The sequence below is a fragment of the Ailuropoda melanoleuca genome, chromosome 19 (assembly GCF_002007445.2).
Source record: "Ailuropoda melanoleuca isolate Jingjing chromosome 19, ASM200744v2, whole genome shotgun sequence".
NCBI classification, from domain to species: Eukaryota; Metazoa; Chordata; class Mammalia; order Carnivora; family Ursidae; genus Ailuropoda; species Ailuropoda melanoleuca.
Window position 1 is genome coordinate 30,546,912 of NC_048236.1, and position 21,456 is coordinate 30,568,367.

At 40.5% G+C, this 21,456-nt stretch overlaps 1 pseudogene; it reads left to right on the forward strand.

The window, feature by feature from the left end:
• Nucleotides 1–1,512: 1,512 nt before the first annotated feature.
• On the forward strand, nt 1,513–3,710 carry LOC105236299 (annotated as a pseudogene).
• Nucleotides 3,711–21,456: the final 17,746 nt, after the last annotated feature.

Sequence of the window (21,456 nt, forward strand, 5' to 3'; positions counted from 1 at the left end):
CAATTGGAGGACAATTGCCTTCTTAAAAATTTAAGTTTTCAATGGTTGCGGATCAAGAGAATGAAGACATTTGAAATTAGCTATAAGAACTATAAAGAAATGACTTCCAACAGATGGATGGGAATCATGAAAGAGAAGTCCAGCAGAGGAGGAGATACCAGGACTGAAGGAGAGAAGACCCAAACGAAAGCTTCCCTTAGCCCCAGTGTTCTAGGGATTCCTAGTGAGATAGCATTGGAAGTTATTACAAACATTACAGCACATAGTGTTCATAGTTTGTAGTAAAGAACTATGCCCGAGAGTAATTTGTTTACAGTTCTTATTCCATATGGTCTTCATTAAGTCATTCTCAATTCTTTTGTGATCTTTCTTGAGGGCTGGATTAATGACTTTCTCTAATACTCTAAGAGCATTAATGTCTGTATCAGATGGACCTCACTCAGTTGGCATATTAACCATGTCTTCTATTTTCCGATAGTTTGTTATCTTGGGACCTTGCTGTCCCCAGAGGTAGTACCCCTGTCAGGATTAGCTAATTCCTAGAGATAGCCGACTGGCCTGTAAGCATACCCTTCATATGCAAACCAGCCAGTCTAGTGTCTATACCCCCCAACCATATCTTTTAGTGGGCTCTCACACTCTGGGACACTATCTGTCTGCCCTAATCACCCCATGGTCAGGTAACAGACAACCAGGGATACCCCCTATGCTCCAGAGCCTGCAACCCATTTTTTTTTTTGCTGATTTTAAAAACTTTTCAATCCTGAACCCACTTACCCTGCCTCCCCAGTTTCTTCTCATGAAAACCACAAAAAAGGCTAGTGCCCACATTTCTCCCTTGATCCCTTAGCTTTTTGACCAAACCCATGTGGCTCTCTATGGCATGGTATGCCCCCACATTTGGGGAACTGTGTGTATAACAAACTATTTTTTCTATGGCTGTTGTCTCCAGATCGTTTGGCTTTGCCATACCTGAATAATAGCAGAATCTGTATTTTAAAATGATCGATAATTATCTTTAAGAATCTAGTAACCTGGGTGGGAAGATCAATTAGAAGCTCTCTTCACTCAATATCCTTAGCCAGCTTTCTTCTTATCTGCATTGGGATACACATTACTAAGGAACTTAACAGTGTTTTTCCACACTGTCCATAGAAGAAAAACATGCTTTTATGCAAATGTTGATATTCTGGCCACTAGATAAAAAGAATTTCTGCGATAGGGTAAACTGGGTAAAATATAGTTATATCCAAGCCTCTTTTGTAGCTGTGAGAGAAAGCAAAGGAGAAGGGGGCCATGATTTGGGCATGACCACTTCACTGATAGTTAATGAGAGAATGCTTAAGAATGCTTAAGAAAGGAGGGTGTGAATACACTCCATAAATTGAAGTCAGCAGCATTAGCTGGCACACAATAAGGGTAAAAATATTTAAATACGAGGAATATGAATCACTCTCATGGGCCAGATGGAGATTTGCAGAGTGGGGCAGGAATAAATTATATCTCAGTACAATGTGTTTCAGTTTACATAGTTTAGGAGACAAGGAGCCCCAAGCTGGAGTGGAATACACCATTAGCCCTCCGCTCTCTGTGCCATGGAACCAGAGGCCCCTTTTCCCTTCCAGACCCCCTGCCCCTCAAGGGTCAGTGGATCCACAGAACAGTTTACTCACTTTTCTGCAAGCCAAGAGAAACCTGGAGAAGGAGTCAAACCCTTCAGGTGAAATGGGATGGCTACAAGATAACAGGGTGGAAATGACCATTTCTGTAGGGAGCAACAATGCCTTTGTTTCCTCATCTGCCAAATAGGGTAATAATAGCACTCCTCTCTGAGGGTTTTGTCAATTAAGAGATGTCTGCAAAGCACAGGGCACATAGCCTGGTCCCTGCGGCTGCTCATTAAGAGTTAGCTGTTGCTGCCAGAGGGCGCACGGGGGGGTCCCGAGGCCACTCCCTCCTGGTCCCCGTGGTCGAGGCCACCAGCTCCTACCACTCACTTGGCTCTGGCACAGGCCAGTCTGACAGGGCAGCCCTGCCCTCTGGCCCTGCCCTAGGGCCCTGCCTGGCTGGTAAGGGACGCGGTGGGGTCAGAGTCCCCGAGCCTACGCGGGATCCTGCACTTTATCCCGCACGTGTGGGAAGCTGAGAAGGCCCGCGCCCAGTGCAGGCTCAAGTGACCTCCCTCCAGGGAGAAAGGAAAGGGCAAGAGACTGTCAACACAGACCTGGTGCCGCGGATCAAGATGTTAGAATATGCACGGAAGCAGGGAAGGGCCAAATATGATAAATTGAGGTTCATTACATACCCGAACCACGGGGAGAAGAAACCAGAACCGTCCGAACAAGTGTCCAATAGCCCCGTCGAGTCGGTCACCCCAGAGAACAGCCCGCTGGTGTGGGGGGACAGGTGGCAGCTTCTCTGACAGTACCTGGAAGAGGTGGGCTACACAGGGACGCCCTAGTGGACCTGGTGGACCTTGTGGTCCGGGCGCGTGTGGTGCCTACTGGGCTATTCGTTGGAGCTCAGGGAGGCCACAGAGCCCAGGCAAGGGGGTCGCAGGTCCACGCCGGCCCTGGGGGCTCAGCAGCGGCGAGCTGCTGCTGGTAAAACAGATGCAAGAGCAGACCAAGAGGAATGTGGTAGGCAAAGATGGCAAAGAGCGCTTGGGGGGCTGGGTGCTGGAGTAGATCCCCTTCCTGCAGAACTGTGAGGACTGGGAGAGCCATGAAGCCGACCAGCCAGACAGTGTGCAGCACAAGAAATGGGTGAAGCTTCCCCCAAAGCCTAGCGCCTGCACTGGAGGACGTGGAGGGGGAAGGACAACTCCGAGGACACCATCAAGGAGTTAGATTTTCTGGGCTTGGGAGAGGATGGGAGGCCTCTCCAGACCCTCAAAGCTGTACCGGAGAGGGACCCACCATGAGCTGCAAACCAGGGGATCAAACTCGGGGGAATTTCGGCCAACCTTTGGGATGTGGTGAGCACATGCCCTCATCCACAGCTGGAAGATTCCAGACCTCAACATGAACCCCTACGATGGTTATGAGTGTGCTGAGCCATGTCCTTCTTGGAGGACCATGCAGAGGCTGTGTGGGGCCCAACATTTAGTCCCACTCCCAGTGCCTGCATTCCTATCTGTCAGTGGCACCCATGCACATCCAGGCCCCTGGCAACAGCAACTCAACGTGCCTCTGTACCTTCCCCACAACCAGAGACCACAGGATCCCCACCTCAGTGGCCTTCACCAGCACTGAGCCTGCCCACATGGTGCCCTTCTTCTGCTCTGGTAATACCACTTTTATGACCTTGGCACTGGCAGTATCCTCCTCATACTGGAGTCCAAGGGGAGCAGCAGCCCAACCCAAATCAACCAGGTGGTGAATCACTCAAACCAGCCCCTCATCATCACCACCCATGATGACAAGAGTCATCCACTTCCTGGACAACCAGACAGGGAAATCTGTGCACTCCAGCTTGCCAATCTGCATGTGGTCACCTGCCTAGCCATGGACCCTAATGGCATATTCCTGATGTTGGGAAGCCATGACTATTCCCTGCATCTGTGGAGCTTGGACAACAAAACATGCATTCAGAAGATCATGGCCCATTGCAAGAGGCACGAGGAGGCCATCCAATCTGTCACCCGCCACCCCAACAAGGCCCTCATTGCCAGCATGGGCACTGATGCCCTGGCCAAGATCTTTTTATAATACGCATCTGGCCCAGTCCCGGCCTCCACGCTGGCTGTGGGACTGAGATGACTTCCAACCTCAGTCTGGAGGCCCAGAGGCCCAGCCTCTTCCCACCTTCCACAGAGTCTGGTGGTGCTTTCTCCAGGAGACCCTCCCCCATGGCTTACTCTTCCCTAAGCATCCAGCCTGGGGAGAAGCTTCCTTCAGGAATCACCCTCCAGGGTGGCCTCTGAGAGTTTCCTCTCTATACACTGACACCCAGTCCTGGTGAGGTGTCTTCTAACACCCTGAGCTGCCTTCTTGGGCACAGCACAACCAGGGCTAAATGTCCTTGAGGATCAGATTTCCCAAGATGCCAGAAGGTGCAAGGTTCTCTCATTGAATCCCCAACTCCTCTTTTCCATCTTCCCAGACCTGGGACCAGATGCCATGAAGCCAGCTGGACCCTGGACTGTCCTCAGTGGGAGTGACAGGCCTGGCACACCCCAGAAGCTTGCTCAAGCCGATACCCTTCCCTCCAGTTCCTTCAACACAGCTTTCCAGGAACTACCCAATGCCTCCAAGGCCAGTAACTGCCTGAGGAGCAGATAATGGCCTCAAGGGAGATGCTTACCCTTACCTCCCCTACCGATGGAAAGAGGGCTTTCAAACTTGCCTCTCCTTGGGTCATAGTGGGTGGAGAGGGGTCCCTCATAACTCCCTGTATATCTCTATAAATAAATGAGATTTTAGTGGAACCCTGCCCCCACCCATGTTATCACTGTGTGATAGTTTGTCTTCTCAGCTCCTGACCCTCTACTCTCTTCCTCTATTTATTTCACTCCCTTTTTTGGGTTCCACCCTGAAGTCTTGGGCCCTCTTCCACGTTTCTGTTTATAAGCCTCATCCCTTCTGCCCTGGACTTGGATGTGAAACTTGTCTCCATAAGCCCTTTGGAGTAAGAAAAAAAAAGAGTTATCTATTGCTATTATCTATATTGCTATTATATATTATCTTCATTTTACAGATGAAGAAACTGAGGCTGTAACCAAAGGTTACTGGTGGTAAATGACCAGGCTGAGCTCAAACCCAAATCCACACACCCAACACTATGCTGCTTCTTATGCAGCAAAAGGCATTCTTTTTTGTAGGACTGTAGTGAGACCTGTATAATTTACATTTCTTCCACCCTTCTTCCTTTGTTCTAACTCCATGCTTGCCAAGCAGACATCTGATGCCTTCCTGGGATCCTGGTGTCACAGGGGGTGCTCTGAAATTTGTGACCTGACCATTAATCCCAGGATTAATGAACTGACATTGTGCTAATGCATAAGATGTTCTTGCTTTGCTTTTTGTCTTGTGTATCACTCAATCCTGAGAACTCCGGGAGCACTGGCAAAATTCAGTTCCTGACCCTGGAAAGCTGGTGCACAGACCTGAGCTGTGGTGACCAACAAGGAATCGCCACATTATGCATCGTGCTTTGGCCTGGTCAGTCTTTCTCCCTCATCCCTCCTCACCTGTCTCGTGCACCATGAAATTCTCCTGACAAGGCCCCAGTTTATTTTTCCATCTATGTCATTCTATGACCTTAATGTGGGTCAGTAATTAATATTCTTCTGGATGCTGACATAATTCCCCTTCACCACAGCTGCTTTTACTCCAATGAAAAGTTTTAAATGTGGTCGTGATTCCTGATTTTTCACAAGTTAGAATTCCTTGATAACATTCATAGGAAACCAAGGATGCACTTCTGAGTAGGGTGAGTGGAAACAAAGACCTCTATGGCAATCCTCCAACTGTTGGGGAGGACATACTGGTATTGAGTCAATGAGATTTGTTTGCTTTATTCCATGTTTGTGAGAATATTGAGAATTACTGTCTATAATTGGTGGCATCATGATGAGTGGTTTTCTGGTGCACTTAAGTTCAGGCCTCTGCTGGGTTGTGTTGGTAAAAAGAATACAGCAGGCCTCATCTGGGGCAGAAGCTTCTCTCTCAGATCATCCTGACATCTGGGACAAGCTTTGGCCTTCCCCTGAGGCTCAGAGAGGCATGAATGTTTAGATGAAACTGGGTTTAATACCATCTTTCAGAGAAGGTTTCTTATCCTTTTTTGGAGGAGCGAGGCAGTCTTTGCCATTGTTCCAGCCAATGGTAGACACTACATAAATTTACATGGAAACAAACAAAACCCCTCTGTGGGTAAATGGGGGGAAATGCTCACCCAATCTATTATAAAAGATGATAAAACTAGTTGTGCCCAATCTAAATGAATTTAAAATTCAATCTTTTTGCAGATAAATGGGGAAGTTATTTTCACTTTATAAAGTTAATTCTTCATGGGAAGTTTCCTTTAAAGGCTGGACATTGATTAATCTGAAATAACACAGAAAAAAATGTACATAAGGACAACTTCAGATACGTCTTCTTCCTTCTGCCCTGTATCTATGTTCCAGCTACATAACATGTTTTTCTCTCTTAAATCTACCATGCCAGTTCATGCCTCTGTGCCTCTGCACAGGCTGATCCCTTCACCTGGACAATTCTCTCACACATTCCACCTGTTGGAATTCTACTTGGATTTCCAAGCTCTTTCCAAATATTAACACTCACATGACACTTTTAATTAGGACTGATCTTTCCTTAGTGTCTTTCTACATCTTCTGTGTGTGTTCACTGTGAACACGTTTTCTACTTCTTAATTACAAGGTCTGAGAGTAAAAGAACCAGGGTTAGACTCTGTGTACTTCCCACTCCTACATGTCAAATAATTGTCTTGCATAGAATGTTCTCACATTTTTCCCCCTAGGTACCACTTATAGCAGAAGAGTATATGCCTTCAGACTGCTTTAAGATGGAATTTCTTTGAAGCTGTTCTTTCTCTTAAAAATTCATGTGAATTTTACATTCAAATCTATCATGTAGTATTGGTAATTTTAATATGAAAATATTTAAATTTTCTCCTGTGTAAAATCTAGACTCCAGAAACCACCCCACAGTTTATGCTTTACCTAGTTAGACTTTCTAGCACATGGCCCTTGGGATACACTTCTCAGTTGAAAAGAGTATAAGTAGAAGCTTTAAAATGTTTATTGAATTGAATTAAACAAGTGTAATGTAATGTAAAATGAAGCTTTTGTTCCAAATGCCAAATAATTGAGAAAATATAGTCAAGACAGAGGCTGCCTTGTCACTATTAAGGATAGAATAACATTTCAAAGAATTATTTAAAATAGCATAAGCTACCCAAAATGCATCATACTCGCATCTGCTAATGTTCCCTCCCAACCCCTCCAGTTCTCACGTCCAACTTGTGCAGTGATTATGTTAACCTACTTGCAGCTAGCTGCTCTGAAAACCTACAAAGCAGAGTCCCACAAAAGGCAAGCTGCTTTCCTTTTAGTCTTTGAGCTTCTGGACCCACGTCTCTTTCCATAGTTAAGTTAGAATCAAACTGAAAAGAGTTTACAAATAACTGACGCCTAGTATTAACATCTTATCCACCTGCTGAGGAATATAATTCAGTTTTAACGGACATGTCTAAAAGAGACTTCTAAAAAGACCTGGGAGAATACCAGATTACCTTAGGGAATAATAAACCGCTGAATTGGAACATACAGTATAAATAAATAAAACACCCCTAACTTTTACCCTCTGCTGAAATAGATACTAATGGTCAGGCATTTGAAGAAATCATTTCCTAAACAACATTCCTATGGCCCAAAATATGCTAAATGCCTCCCAAAGATCTTTATGATAACATCATAATAATGGAATCCAGTGTAATATAGAATTCTCTGACTCTGTTGGGAAATGTGTTCATGCAAGAACCAGACATTGTTCCTCATGATAATCTTGAACTACAGTCAAACTGATAATGGCAAAGGGCATTTGTAACCGAACAGGGTTACCTGAGCACAGATGTGACCTGTTCCCTTTGCATTCTTTACATATCTCAGCAAGAACCTTACTAACATCTGTTGAATGGAGAAGGGAAGTAGACCGGTGCCAACAGCTACATGATGGAGTTTCTATCTCTGCAGTAGTGAGTCCCCCTACCGCTCCTAAATTCCTCATCTAATCTACCATGATGTACTTGGGTCAGGCGTGACAGGAATGCCTTTACATTTTCCTCTCCTTGAATATTTGCTTGTATTTTTCCTTCCTTGCCTGCTTACAAAACCAGCAGAAACGGGATTTTTCTTTAGCCTGGCTTTGACGGGGTCATGGAATGCCTGGCGTCCACTGCTCCTTTCTGAACACATATCAAGCTGCCCTGTTCCTTCCGTCAGGGCTCTCTGAAACAGCCATGCTGTCGTTTATGGCTTGGCTGCCTTTCCGGTGCTGCCCTTATTCTAAGTATTTTCTGTTGCACTTGGCTGAAATTGTATATATGCAGTAAAATCACTGAACCGAGGAAGATCTGCCTGCCTGTTTCTCCCGCAAGGCAAACAGCATCCGGAGGAGCAACTCATCATGGATCCGGTGATATTTCAGTCACACTGTGACCGCGCAGGCAGGTTTAATCAACTTCACCACACACATAATTCACAGTGGATCCCTTTTGTTTCACTTATTATCAGAATGAATACACATAGGAAAACTCATTTAGCCCCCACCATTTGTCACCAGCTGCCATATTAAACATCGATTTTATTTTCCCAGATCAGAAATGATGAAATCAATATCTAACATGGCAAGTTTATATTTGCTCATACTTTTCATTCAGATTCACTGACAAATTTTAAAACATTTTACATTGCATAAATGTTTATAGATTTAAATATCAGTAAAGGTTAAGAGTTAATTGCACATGAAACTGACTGTATTAAATTTTAAAGTGAGAGTGGTTATTATTAAACACATATGGAGATATTGTATTATTTACTGTTGTGATCCACTAACTCACCCATTAGTTAATTTGTTCATTATTCATTTGACATACGTTAATGCAGCATTTAGTATTTTTTGGAGTGCTTGGAAGTAAAAAGTTTCGCATTGACATATGAAAGTGTTTTCAAACTATAGAATTTTATGGTTGTATCTGGAAGTCCTTTTTGTGTTTCAAATATTCATTCATTCACAAAATGTTAGGCACTCACTGCGTACCTCCCAAGCTCTGTGGTAAGAACTGCGAAATCACAGACAAATAAGAATCAATCGCCTTCCCCTGACGGCCCCTTCAGGAGCTCATAGTCTCGTGGGAAAGAAGCAGGCCCAGAAAAAGACAGATTTTGTAAAGAAGTCATAGATGAGGTACTTTATGGTAGATTCATAGGTGGTCTCCTGCTCCATGGGCTCCACAGAGGAACAGAGGAAGTAGAAACCAGAAAGAAGAGAAATGTCAGCTTTGAAATGGCTTGAGGTATTTAGGAATGCTGAAAAATTATAGTGCCTGGAACAAATAATAAGAAAAGTAACTAGAGAAATGGAAGGAGGAGCCAGGATGTGAAAGTCTATTTGTTGTGCCTCGACTTCACCCTACAGTCATGGGTCCAGTTGCCATTCAATTGCTTTGTACCTTGTGTAAGGCCCTTGGTTTTTCTGAGATCTAGTTTCCTTATCCATCAAATGGGCATAATGATATCATACTCCCAAATCACATCATGGGACTGTGATGAGAATCAGATTAAATAATGAACATGAGTCATTTTTAAGACAGTGAAACATGACACACAAAAGAAGTATTATGATTATGATTTAAAAGCTGAGATAAATTTGAATTCTGTGGCAACAAGTCATGAGAAAAAATCTTCTTTCCTGGAGCACCCGATAGTAATAGCTAATTTATAAGCATGTAGTAGAAATGTCTTTATTTAAACATCAATTTCTTGATTGCGAATTGACAAAAAAAAAAAGTCTCTAAGTGAATTGACTGAAAGTAAGTAGAGAATAAATGGCTCATAGCTCATAGTTTGAAGGGTGCCCCTACAGTTGTGCTGTGTGTAACCTGCACAACCATACACCAGGGCCTTTGCCAACATAAAGCTTTGGTAAGAGAGTAAAGAGAGAATAGTGGAAAATCACTATTTGAAGAGATTTGAGCTAGCATTTTCAAGAATTGAAAGACATGGTTTACTGACCCAACAGCACACTAAGAGTACTGAGCTTGATAAAGATAAATACACACTTCCAGCTCTACCACTGATTGGCTGTGGACGCTGATCATGATACTTCAACTCTCGGTGCTCTGGTTTCCTTATATACAACACGAAATTATTTATTTATTAGAGAGAGAGAGTGCATGAGTAGAGGGAAGGGGCAGAAGGAGATGGAGAAGCAGACTCCCTGCTGAGCAGGAAGCCAGAGGTGGGGCTCGATCCCAGGACTTTGGGATCATGACCTGAACCAAAGGCAGATGATGAACTGACTGAGCCACCCAGGCGCTCCTAAAACACGAAAGAATAACACTACTGTCTTCATAAGTTTGTTGTGAAGTACAAGTGAGTTTGTATTTGCATTTAGCACACTGGTACAGAGCAGGCACTCAAAAAATGTTAGCTATTATTACAAAGTAATGATAACTAGATTGACAGCCTATTTGTCACTGGCAACAATGGAGTAATACACTAAAATCCTTAAAGTGCTAAAGAGGCAATAACTATCAACCTAGAATTTTATTAAGCCTAGGTAAACTAGTAACATCAAGTAAAAAAAAAAATCAAGGTATTTTCAAACCAAAACTAACAAAGTGTACAACCCATAACCCATCACTAAGGAATTGTTAATGGGTACAGTATGCAAAAAGAAATGAATTCATAAGGCCTGAGTTACAAGAAAGAAAATTTACCATAAAAAAGGATTAAAATAATTCTGAATTAGTTATTGAAGAGACAGCATCTACTATTTTTTGTGCTGAAAAAATTAAAAATGAAAATCAGATAGAAATAATAGGAGGGAAGGAGGTGTCCAGTGAATAGCTAAAGCATGCTATGATATGTATCCTACACAGAAAGAAGACTGAAATACTATTAGAAAAATATATGCTTAAATATTTATATTTTAAAAATAAAGGTAATTTGTCACACATAAAATACAAGATATACCCTCCAAATTAAAGAAATAATAAGGGTAAACAAACATATGAAATAAAACAGTGGAAATAAGACATCACTGTTTGCAATAGCATAAGTCAGGAAACAACAATACCAAGAGAAGACTGGGTAAATGTTTGTACTGTTGTTCAATAGTAAACAACAGAGTAAGTCACATGAATGAACTGGAGCAGCAATCAAAGGGCTAAATTGGCAGAAAAACAAGTTGCGAAGGACATACTGAGTATGATAACATTTATCTAAATTTCTGAAGTATAAAAACATGAGAAGGAGAGGGGAGAACTTGGTTAAAACCCAAGAAATTTACCTAGGGTTAACATCCTCACGCATTTGTACTTTTTTGGTCATAATTTAACTTTTCTGATTCCTCTTATGAAAGCTTAGATGGTTTTTTAACACCTGATATGTCTATTTGACATTGTGTATTTTCTCTTTAAACTTCGAATTCTTTTTAGCCAAATATGTCAACTCTGCTCTGCACTTCTCACAGAGCTCTTGAGCAAGGGCGGGGGGGGGGGGNGGGGGGGGGGGGGGGGGGGTTGGCTGCATTTAACATACGATAACTACCTCTGCATCCCAAGGAATGATGTCTCTTTCCAGTCATCTTACAGCCTCACCGCAAACCCAGTTCTGATATGCCATCACAATCACAAACTCAGAATTATTCAGGTTTTGGCCTTAGTTTAATTGCAGATCATACATTTTCAAATTATAATTTAATTTGGACAGTCACTAACTGTCCGGAAGTATTGGATTAATTACTCAGTGATTGCCTGCCTTTCTTAAAATCAGGGCTCACACTGATTACCTACCTCTGTAGTATGCTCAATAGTGTAACGAACTCCCCACTCGGGTTTCACATTTGGCACAGTCTATTTTCAACTATATCATAAATTCACAGAATGTTGGAACTTTGGAAAAAAGAGGTTTTAGACACCTGTTGTCCAACAAGCTCATTTAACAAATGAAAAAATTCAGTTCAAAAAGTTGAGTAAATTATTGAAGAAAGCACAACCACTAAATGCTAGCTTTCATCAGGACTTAAGTACAACTGCCTTGATTTATACTTTTAACCATTGGGAATTTAGAGTATAATCTATTGTGTAGTTTTAAGAGGCTTCAGGCACATGGACGATGGGAAAGTAAGGTGTGATAACATACTTCAGCTTTTCTGCCATCTCCTAGTGTGTTCTTTCATATCTTTCATGTCAGAAGAAAACTGATACAGTTGGAAAATCAGGTAAATACTAAATGTTTAATAGTTTAAAGTTGATTAGATTTCCAAAAGGAATTTAAAACCCATACAACACAAGTTCCTTGTTTTTAATAATCTAGTACTTCCTCATTGAAACTTCTAACCACTTTCTACTATCCAAAGCAAACATAAAAAGAAAATAAAGATTTCTTATAAGTGCAACTAAGTGCCAGTTTGACACCCCAGTCTGAGGAGGGCATAGGAACAGACTTAATGGGACATCATATGCAGGACTAGGGAAAGAGGACATAAAAATGGGAGTTTCTAAATGAGAGGGAAAAGGATTACTCAGCGATTTTTAGAGCAATTTAAGAAGTTTGGGGACTAGCCTTAAAAATAAGCAATGTAAAAACTTCCAGTGTTGGCCAAGATTGAGTAAACCTACTATAGTCTGTCTCACTGATTATAACTAAAACTCTGGACAGAATATAAAAAGTAACTGCTTGAGGAGTCTGAAAAGTAAACATAGCAGGCTGATTAGGGAAGGAAGTTAAAACCTGCAGCACAAACCACCAGCCATGGTGATGACTTTCCTGTATTTCTTCCCCTCTTTTGTCTGCCAGCTTTGCCATGATGATACACCAGGTCTAGGAACTGTGCAGTGGGTATGGACAGGAGAAACTCAGAGAGAAACCACTCTTCCTAGCCAGAGGACTGGGGAAAGGATCAACTGGAGAGGCCAAGGGATCATCCTTTCCCACTCTTTTTCCTCTGCCTTGTGCCAGCCCCAACTGTGAAGTTGCCCTTCTGCAGCACCAGAGGCAGACATGGCATTGGCATCTAAAATCCCAGAGACAGTTCACTCTCCAGCTAGAGGAATCAGGAGAAGGAACTCTTGTGGTGTCTTTTTCACACTCTCTCATCAACTCAACCTGAGGGCAACCCCAATTGCACAGAATTGCATTATAGCACCAGGGCTTGAACCTGAGAGAAGGAAATCCCTTAATTCTCTGTATGTACAAGTCACAGGCTGCCTCCACAAGCTGTGCGTGTGTAGGACAGACCCAAAGAAGCTTAGCAAAAGATTTGAGAACTAAACCGTCATCTATTCTTGCTGCCCTAGTCTCAGACTGACCCTTCAGTGGTTCATGCACAAGGCTTTCAGAACCATCGGCTGGAAAAAGGAGAGGGCCTGACTACTGCAAGTTTTTATAAACAGTGGAGCTCAAAGTCTGAAGTTTTAGAAATCTGCACCATCACCAGGGTTGTGCCTGGCAGGCTTAGCAGTCCTCCTGTGGGGAAGGAAGGTGGAGGCCTGGGAGCAGGCAGCATGGTCTAAGGATCCCTTGGGTCACCTGGAGAGAAATAGTTCCCCTTCTTACAATGCATTTGGGAGAGGTGGCATGGCCTCCCTGGGGACAAAAGAGCTGGTGGGAGCCAATGTGCTACTCTGTTCAGTACCATAGGAACAGACACCAGCTGAGGGTAGAAAACCTTGGTGCTGGCCTTTTGCTGGGCTTTACCATAAACTCTGAGTTGCTGCACAGTTGTGCAACCACTTTTCTGGGACAAACCAGCACCAGCCACAGCACATAAGACCCTCCCCCAGAGGATCAGTGTGGTTTCCTGTCATGGGGGTCTCTGAAATTTGAAATTTTGAAACCCAGACTCCTGCCAGAAATAAAACACAGGAGTACTGTGTTGCCTGACAGGGAGCCAGCTCAGACACAGACAGGGTGAAGGCAGGAATTTGACAGAAGCTGGTGACACAAAAGGGGAGATTGTTTTCTCTTCTGTAAGGGCTTCCTAAAGAGTGGCAGGTGCAAACTCCTTGCTCAGGGGACAAGAGAGCAGGGTGTTGCCATTTCCCCCCCACTCCTACCCATCAACACTGACTGACTTCACTGAGCAACACAGTGCCCCCCAGTGGAGGCTGGAGCCACTTACACCAAGCCCCATCCCTGGCACTCTGCATGTGCCTCTCCACTAGGGCAAGTCTGCCTGAAAATCAGAGCAGCAGGTCCCTCTTCCAAAAGACCAGCATAAACCCCTCTCATGCACCAAGTCTACTGATCACAGAATGCTGCAAAACTTCAGCTCTAAGGGAAATAGGATCTAGCTTCTTTTAACAACCAGACCAAAACACACTTAGTTAAAATTTGCTACAGAGTGGACAAGGTCCCCAAACCCCCCACTTCAGGCAAGGAGAAACTCTGCAGTGGACTGACCTGAAGGAAGGAACAGCCAAAACATGACACCTGGGTCTACACTCTGAAATATCTGAGGCACCAGGCCCTGAACAGTATAGAACCTCTTCTTAATATAGCCATTACTGTCAGAAGAGGACTATAACAGGTTTTCCTAACAATCACAGAAAAAAAGAAGAAAAGGAAAAAAAAACAATGATGTAGACAAAATGACAAGATGGAGAAATTCACCCCAAAACAAAGAATAGGACACAGTAAAGGCCAAGGATTTAATCAATACAGATATAAGTAAGATGCCTGAACCAGAATTTAAAACAACAATCATTAGGATACTAGCTGGGCTTAAGAAGAGCATAAAAGACACTAGAGAATCCCTTTCTGCAGAGATAAGGGAATTAAAAACTAGCCAGGCTGAAATAAAGAATGACATAACTGAGATGCAAAACTGATTGGATGCGATGACAACAAGGACGGATGAAGCAGAGGAATGAATCAGTGATATAGAAGATAAAATTATGGAAAATAATGAAGCTGAAAAGAAGAGGGAGAGAAAAGTATTGGATCACAAATGTGGACTTAGGGAACTCAGCAACTCCTTAAAGCATAACATTAATATCATCTCAGAAGAAGAAGAGAGGGGAAAGGGGACAGAGGTTTATTTGAGCAAAATATAGCTGAAATCTTCCCTAATCTGGGGAAGGAAACAGACATCAAAATCCAAGAGGCACAGAGAACTCCCATTAAATTCAACAAAAGCTGGCCCACACCAGGCCATATTGTAGTCAAATCCTCAAAATACACTGACAAGGAAAGAATCCTGAAAGCAGCAGTGAAAAAAAAAAAAGTCCTTAATCTACAAAGGGAAGAAAAATCAGATTCACAGCCGATCTGTCCACAGAAACTTGGCAGGCCAGATGAGAGTGGCATGATATATACAATGTGCTGAATGGGAAAAAATATGCAGCAAAGAATACTTTATCCAGCAAGGCTGTCATTCAGAATAGAATGAGAGAAAAAGATTTTCCCAGACAAACAAAAACTAAAGGAGTTCATGACCACTAGACCAGCACTGCAAGAAATATGAAAGGGGACTCTTTGAGTGTGAAAGAAAGACCAAAAGCAACAAAGACTAGAAATGAACAGAGAACATCACCAGAAAGCAACTTTACAAGTAACACAATGTCACTAAATTCATATCTATCAATAGTCACTCTGAGTGTAAATGGACTAAATGCTTCGATCAAAAGACACAGGTATCAGAATGGATAAAAAAAAAACAAGACCTATCTATATGCTGCCTACAAGAGACTCATTTTAGACCTAACGACACCTGCATATTCAAAGTGAGGAAATGGAGAACCACCTATCATGCTTAATGTATGTCAAAAGAAAGCCGAAGTAGCCATGCTTATATCAGATAAACTAGATTTTAAACCAAAGGCTGTAACAAGAGATGAAGAAAGGCATTATATCATAATTAAGGGGTCTATCCATCAAGAAGATCTAACAATTGCAAATATTTATGCCCCTAACTTGGAAGCACCCAAATATATGAGTCAGTTAATAACAAACACAAAGAAACTTATTGATAATAACACAGTAATAGGAAGGGACTTTAACACCCCCACTTACAGCAATGGACAGATCATCTAAGCAGATCAATAAGGAAACAATGGCTTTGACACACTGGACCAGATGGACTTAACAAATATATTCAGAACATTTCATCCTAAAGTGGCAGAGTACACATTGTTTTTCAGAACACATGGAACATTCTCCACAATAGATCACATACTGGGTCACGAACCAGCCCTCAAAAAGTACAAAAAGATTGTGATTGTGATCATACCATGAATATTTTCAGATCACAATGCTATGAAACTTAAAGTCAATTACAAGAAAAAATTTGGAAAGACCACAAATACATAGAGTTTAAAGAACATGCTACTAAAGAATGAACAGGTTTACCAGGAAATTAAAGAAAAAAATTAAAAATACATGGAAGCAAATGAAAATGAAAACATGACAATCCGAAATCTTTGGGATTCAGGAAAGGCAATCCTAAGAGGAAAGTATATTGAATACAGGCATATCCCAAGAAGCAAGAAAAGTCTCAAATACACATCCTAACCTTAGACCTAAAGGACAGCAAGTAAAGTGTAAAGCCAGTAGAAGAAGGGAAATAATGAAGTTTAGGGGAGAAATAAATGATACAGAAACAAACAAAAAAAACAGTAGAAAAAATCAATGAAACTAAGAGCTGGTTCTTTGAAAGAACTAATAAGACTGATAAACCCCTAGCCAGACTTACCAAAAAGAAAAGAGAAGGGACTCAAATTAATAAAATCATGAGTGAAAGAGGAGAGATCGCAACCAACACCACAGAAATATAAACTATCATAAGAGAATATTATGAAAAATTTTATGTCAGCAAAATGGGCAATATGGAAGAAATGGATAAATTCCTAGAAACATACAAACTACCAAAACTGAAACAGGAAGAATTAGAAAATCTGAACAGACCCATAACCAGCAAAGAAATTGAATCAGTAATCAAAAATCTCCCAACAAACAAAAGCCCAGGGCCAAATGGCTTCCCAGAGGAATTCTGCCAGACATTTAAAGAAGAGTTAATACTTATTCTACCTAAACTGTTCCAAAAAAATAGAAATGGGAGGAAAACTTCCAAACTCATTCTATGAGGCCAGGATTACCTTGATTCCAAAAACAAATTTTAATAAAAGAAAGGATAAGACCCATATGATCCTTTCAACAGATGCAGAAAAAGCATCTGCAAAATACAGCATCCATTCTTGATAAAAACCCTCAACAAAGTGGGGATAGAAGGAACATACCTCAACATCATAAACGCCATATACAAAAGACCCACAGCTAATATCTTCCTCAATGGGGAAAAACAGAGTTTTCCTCTACAGTCAGGAACAAGACATGGATGTCCACTCTCACTATTACTATTTAACATAGTACTGGAAGTCTTAGCCTTAACAATCGGACAACAAAAACAAATAAAAGGCATCCAAATCAGCAGGGAAGAAGTCAAATTTTCACTATTTGCAGATGACATGATACTCTATGTAGAAAACCTGAAAGACTCCACCAAAAAATTGCTAGAACTAATATATAAATTGAGCAAAGTCACAGGATATAAAATCAATGTACAGAAATCTGTTGTATTTCTATACAGAAATAATGAAGCAGGAGGAAAAGAAATCGAGGAATGTATCCCATTTACAATTGCACCAAAACAATAAGATATCTAGGAATAAACCTAACCAAAGAGGTAAAAGATCTGTACTCTGAAAACTATAGAACAGTTATGAAAGAAACTGAAGATGACACAAAAAAATCGAAAAACATTCCATGCTCATGGGTTGGGCGAACAAAAGTTGTTAAAATGTCCATACTACCCCAAGCAATCTCCACATTTAATGCAATCCCTACCAAAATACCACCAGCATTTTTCACAGAGCTAGAACAAACAATCCTAAAATGTGTATAGAACAACAAAAGACCCCAAATAGCCAAAGCAATCCTGAAAAAGAACAGCAAAGGTGGAGGCATAACGATTCTGGACTTCAAGCTATATTATAAAGCTGTAGTCATCAAGACAGTATGGTACTAGCACAAAAACAGACACACAGATACATGGAACAGAACAGAAAAACCAGAAATGGACCCACAGCTATATGGTCAACAAATCTTTGACAAAGCAGGAAAGAATATCCAATAGAAAAAAGTCTCTTCAACAAATGATGTTGGGAAAACTGGACAGCCACATGCAGAAGAATGAAACTGGACCACTTTCTTACACCATACACAAAAATAAATTCAAAATGAATGAAAGACCTAAATGTGAGACACAAAACCATCAAAATCCTAGAGTAGAACACAAGCAGCAACCTCTTTGACCTCAGTTGCAGCAACTTCTTACAAGACACATCTCCAGAGGCAAGGGAAACAGAAGCAAAAATAAACTATTGAGACTTCAAGATAAAAACTTTCTGCACAGGGACACCTGGGTGGCTCAGTTCGTTAAGTGTCTGCCTTCGGCTCAGGTCATGGTCCCAGGGTCCTGGGATTGAGTCCCATATCAGCCTCCTTGCTCAGTGGGGACCTGCTTCTCCCTCTGCCTGCCGTTCCCACTGCTTGTGCTCTCTCTCTCTCTCTCACTCTCTGACAAATAAATAAATCTTTAAAAAAAAAAAGCACTTCTGTGTAATGAAGGAAACAACCAATAAAACTAAAAGACAACCTATGGAATAGGAGAAGATATTTGAAAATTACATATCTGATAAAGGGTTAGTATCCAAAATCCATAAAGAACTTACTAAACTCAACATTCAAAAAACAAAAAATTTAGTTAAGAAATGGGCAGAAGACATGAATAGATATTTCTCCAAAGAAGACATCCAGATGGCTAACAGACACATGAAAAGATGCTCAACATCACTCGTCATCAGGGAAATATAAATCAAAACCATGATGACATACCATCTTACACCTGTCAGAATGGCTACGATTAACAACACAGGAAACAACAGATGTTGGTGAGGATGCAGAAAAAAGGGAACCCTCACGCACTACTGGTGAGAATGCAAACTGGTTGCAGCCACCTGGAAAACAGTATGGAAGTTTCTCAAAAAGTTAAAAATAGAATGACCCTATGACCCAGCAATTGCACTACTAGGTGTTTACCCAAAGTATATCAAAATACAGATTTGAAAGGGTACACACACCCCAATGTTTATAGCAACATTATCAACAAAAGCCAAATGGAAAAAGCCCAAAGTCCATCAACTGATGAATGGATAAAGAAGTGAGATATATATATGATGGAATATTACTCAGCCATCCAGAATAATGAAATCTTGCCATTTGCAATGACGTGGTTAGAACTAGAGTGTATTATGCTAAGCAAAATTTAAAAAAAGACAAATACCATATGATTTTATTCAGATGTGGAATTTAAGAAACAAAACAGATGATCATATGGGAAGGAAAAAAAAGAAGTAAGCAAACCATGAAACTCTTAAGTATAGAGAACAAACTGAGGTTTGATGGAGGGGGATGGGTAGGCAATAGACTACATGGGCGATGGGTGTTAAGGAAGCTACTTATTGTGATGAGCACTGGGCATTACGTGTAAGTGATAAATCACTAAATTCTACTCCTGAAACCAATGTTACACTATATACTAAATAACTAGAATTTAAATAAAATCTGAAAAGAAAAAAAAGAAAAATGCCAAAAAATGCATCTGTCAACTCAGAATTCTATGCTCCATGAAAATATCCTTATTTTTTTTAACAGAATACTTAAGTCAACAATATCAGAATACACTTTCTTCTCAAGTGCATGTGAAACCTTCATCAAGATACACCATGTCTTTGGCCAAAAATAAATAAATACATAAAGACAACAAATTTAAAAGAATTGAAATCATACTAAATATGTTCTCTGACCATAATGGAATTAAACTAGAAACAATAAGAAGATATATGGATAATCCCCCAAAATTTGGAAATTAAAAAAAAATAAAACACTTCTAAATAATACATGGATCAAAGAAGAAATCCCAAAGGAAGTTAGATAATATTTTGAACTGAATGAAAATGAAGATAACACATGTCAAACTTTTTGACTGCAGCTAAAATAATGCTTAGAGAGAAATTTATAGCACAAATCTTATATTAGAAGTCTCAAATCAATGCTTTATACTTTCTCCTGAAGAAACTAAAAATAACTAACACAAAGCAAGTATAAGGAAGGAAATAATAAAAAGCAGAAATCAGTAGTATTGAAAAAAAGAAAAAAACAATGAAAAAACATCAATGCAGTGAAAATCTAGATTTTTGAAAAAACTGAATAAAATTGATAAACCTCCAGTTTAAAGATCATCATTATAAAGATATATCACTGCAGAGCCTGGAGCCATTAAAAAGATAATAAAGGGTATGACAACAACTTTATTCTCATAAATTCTATAACTTAGATGAAATGGACCAATTTCCTGAAAGGCACGAGGTACAAAATCTTATTCAAGGAGAATAAATAACTGGAATAGTACTATATCTTTTGAACAATTGGATTTGTGTTGCAAAGTTTCCAATAAAGAAAGTTCTAGGGCCAAATGGTTTCATTGGACAATTCTACCAAATATTAAAGAGGAAATTATACCAATTCTACAATTCACTTCCAGAAAACAGAAGATACAGTTCCCAACTCATTTTACTAGGCCATTATTATCCTGATACCAAAACCAGACAAAGAGGGGCGCCTGGGTGGCACAGTCGTTAAGCCTCTGCCTTCGGCTCAGGGCGCGATCCCAGTGTTCTGGGATTGAGCCCCACATCAGGCTTCTCTGCTAGGGGACTGCTTCTTCCTCTCCCACTCCCCCTGCTTGTGTTCCTTCTCTCACTGGCTGTCATTCTCTGTCAAATAAATAAATAAAATCTTTTAAAAAAAAAAACTAGACAAAGACATTACAAGAAAATAAAACTACAGAATGATATCTCACACATCCAAGATATAAAAATCTTCAACAAAGTATTAACAAATAAGATGCAATGATATGTAAAAAAGATAATTCACTATGACACAAAGTTGTTTCAATATCAGAAAATCAATCAATGTAATTCACTATATTAACAAATGATTCACAATAAAAATTCTCACAAATCTAGGAACAGAAGGGAACTTCCTCAACGTGGTAAAGAGCATCTACAAAAAACCCTACAGCAACATTATATTTAATAGCATGAGCCTGGACACTTTCTCCCTAAGTGCCTAAATGGGTACAATGTAAAGATATCCTTTCTCACCATATTTATTTCTCACCATATTTACCCTTAGTATCATACTATAAGTTTTAAACAGTGTAATAAAGCAAGAAAAAGAAAAGACATACAGATTGGAAAGGCAGTAGTAAAACTCTCTCTATTCAAAGATAATAATTGCTTTGTGGAAAATTTCAAGAAATCTAAAAAAGAGCTGTTTGAACTAACAAGTGAATTTAACAATGTCACAGGATACAAAGTTAATATACAAAAATCAATGGTATTTCTATATATTAGTAATAAGCAATTGAAAATTGAAATTATAGAAAATTGTCCTTTACAAAAAAATTAAATACTAAGGGTAAACTGAACAAAATATGCACAGATTCTCTGTGCTGAAAACTATAAAACACTAATGAATAAAATCAAAGTAGACCTAAGTAAATATAGAGAGGTGCCATGTTAATGGAAGACTCAATATTGTTAAGAAGTTAATTATTTCCAAACTGATCTATAGATTCAACAAAA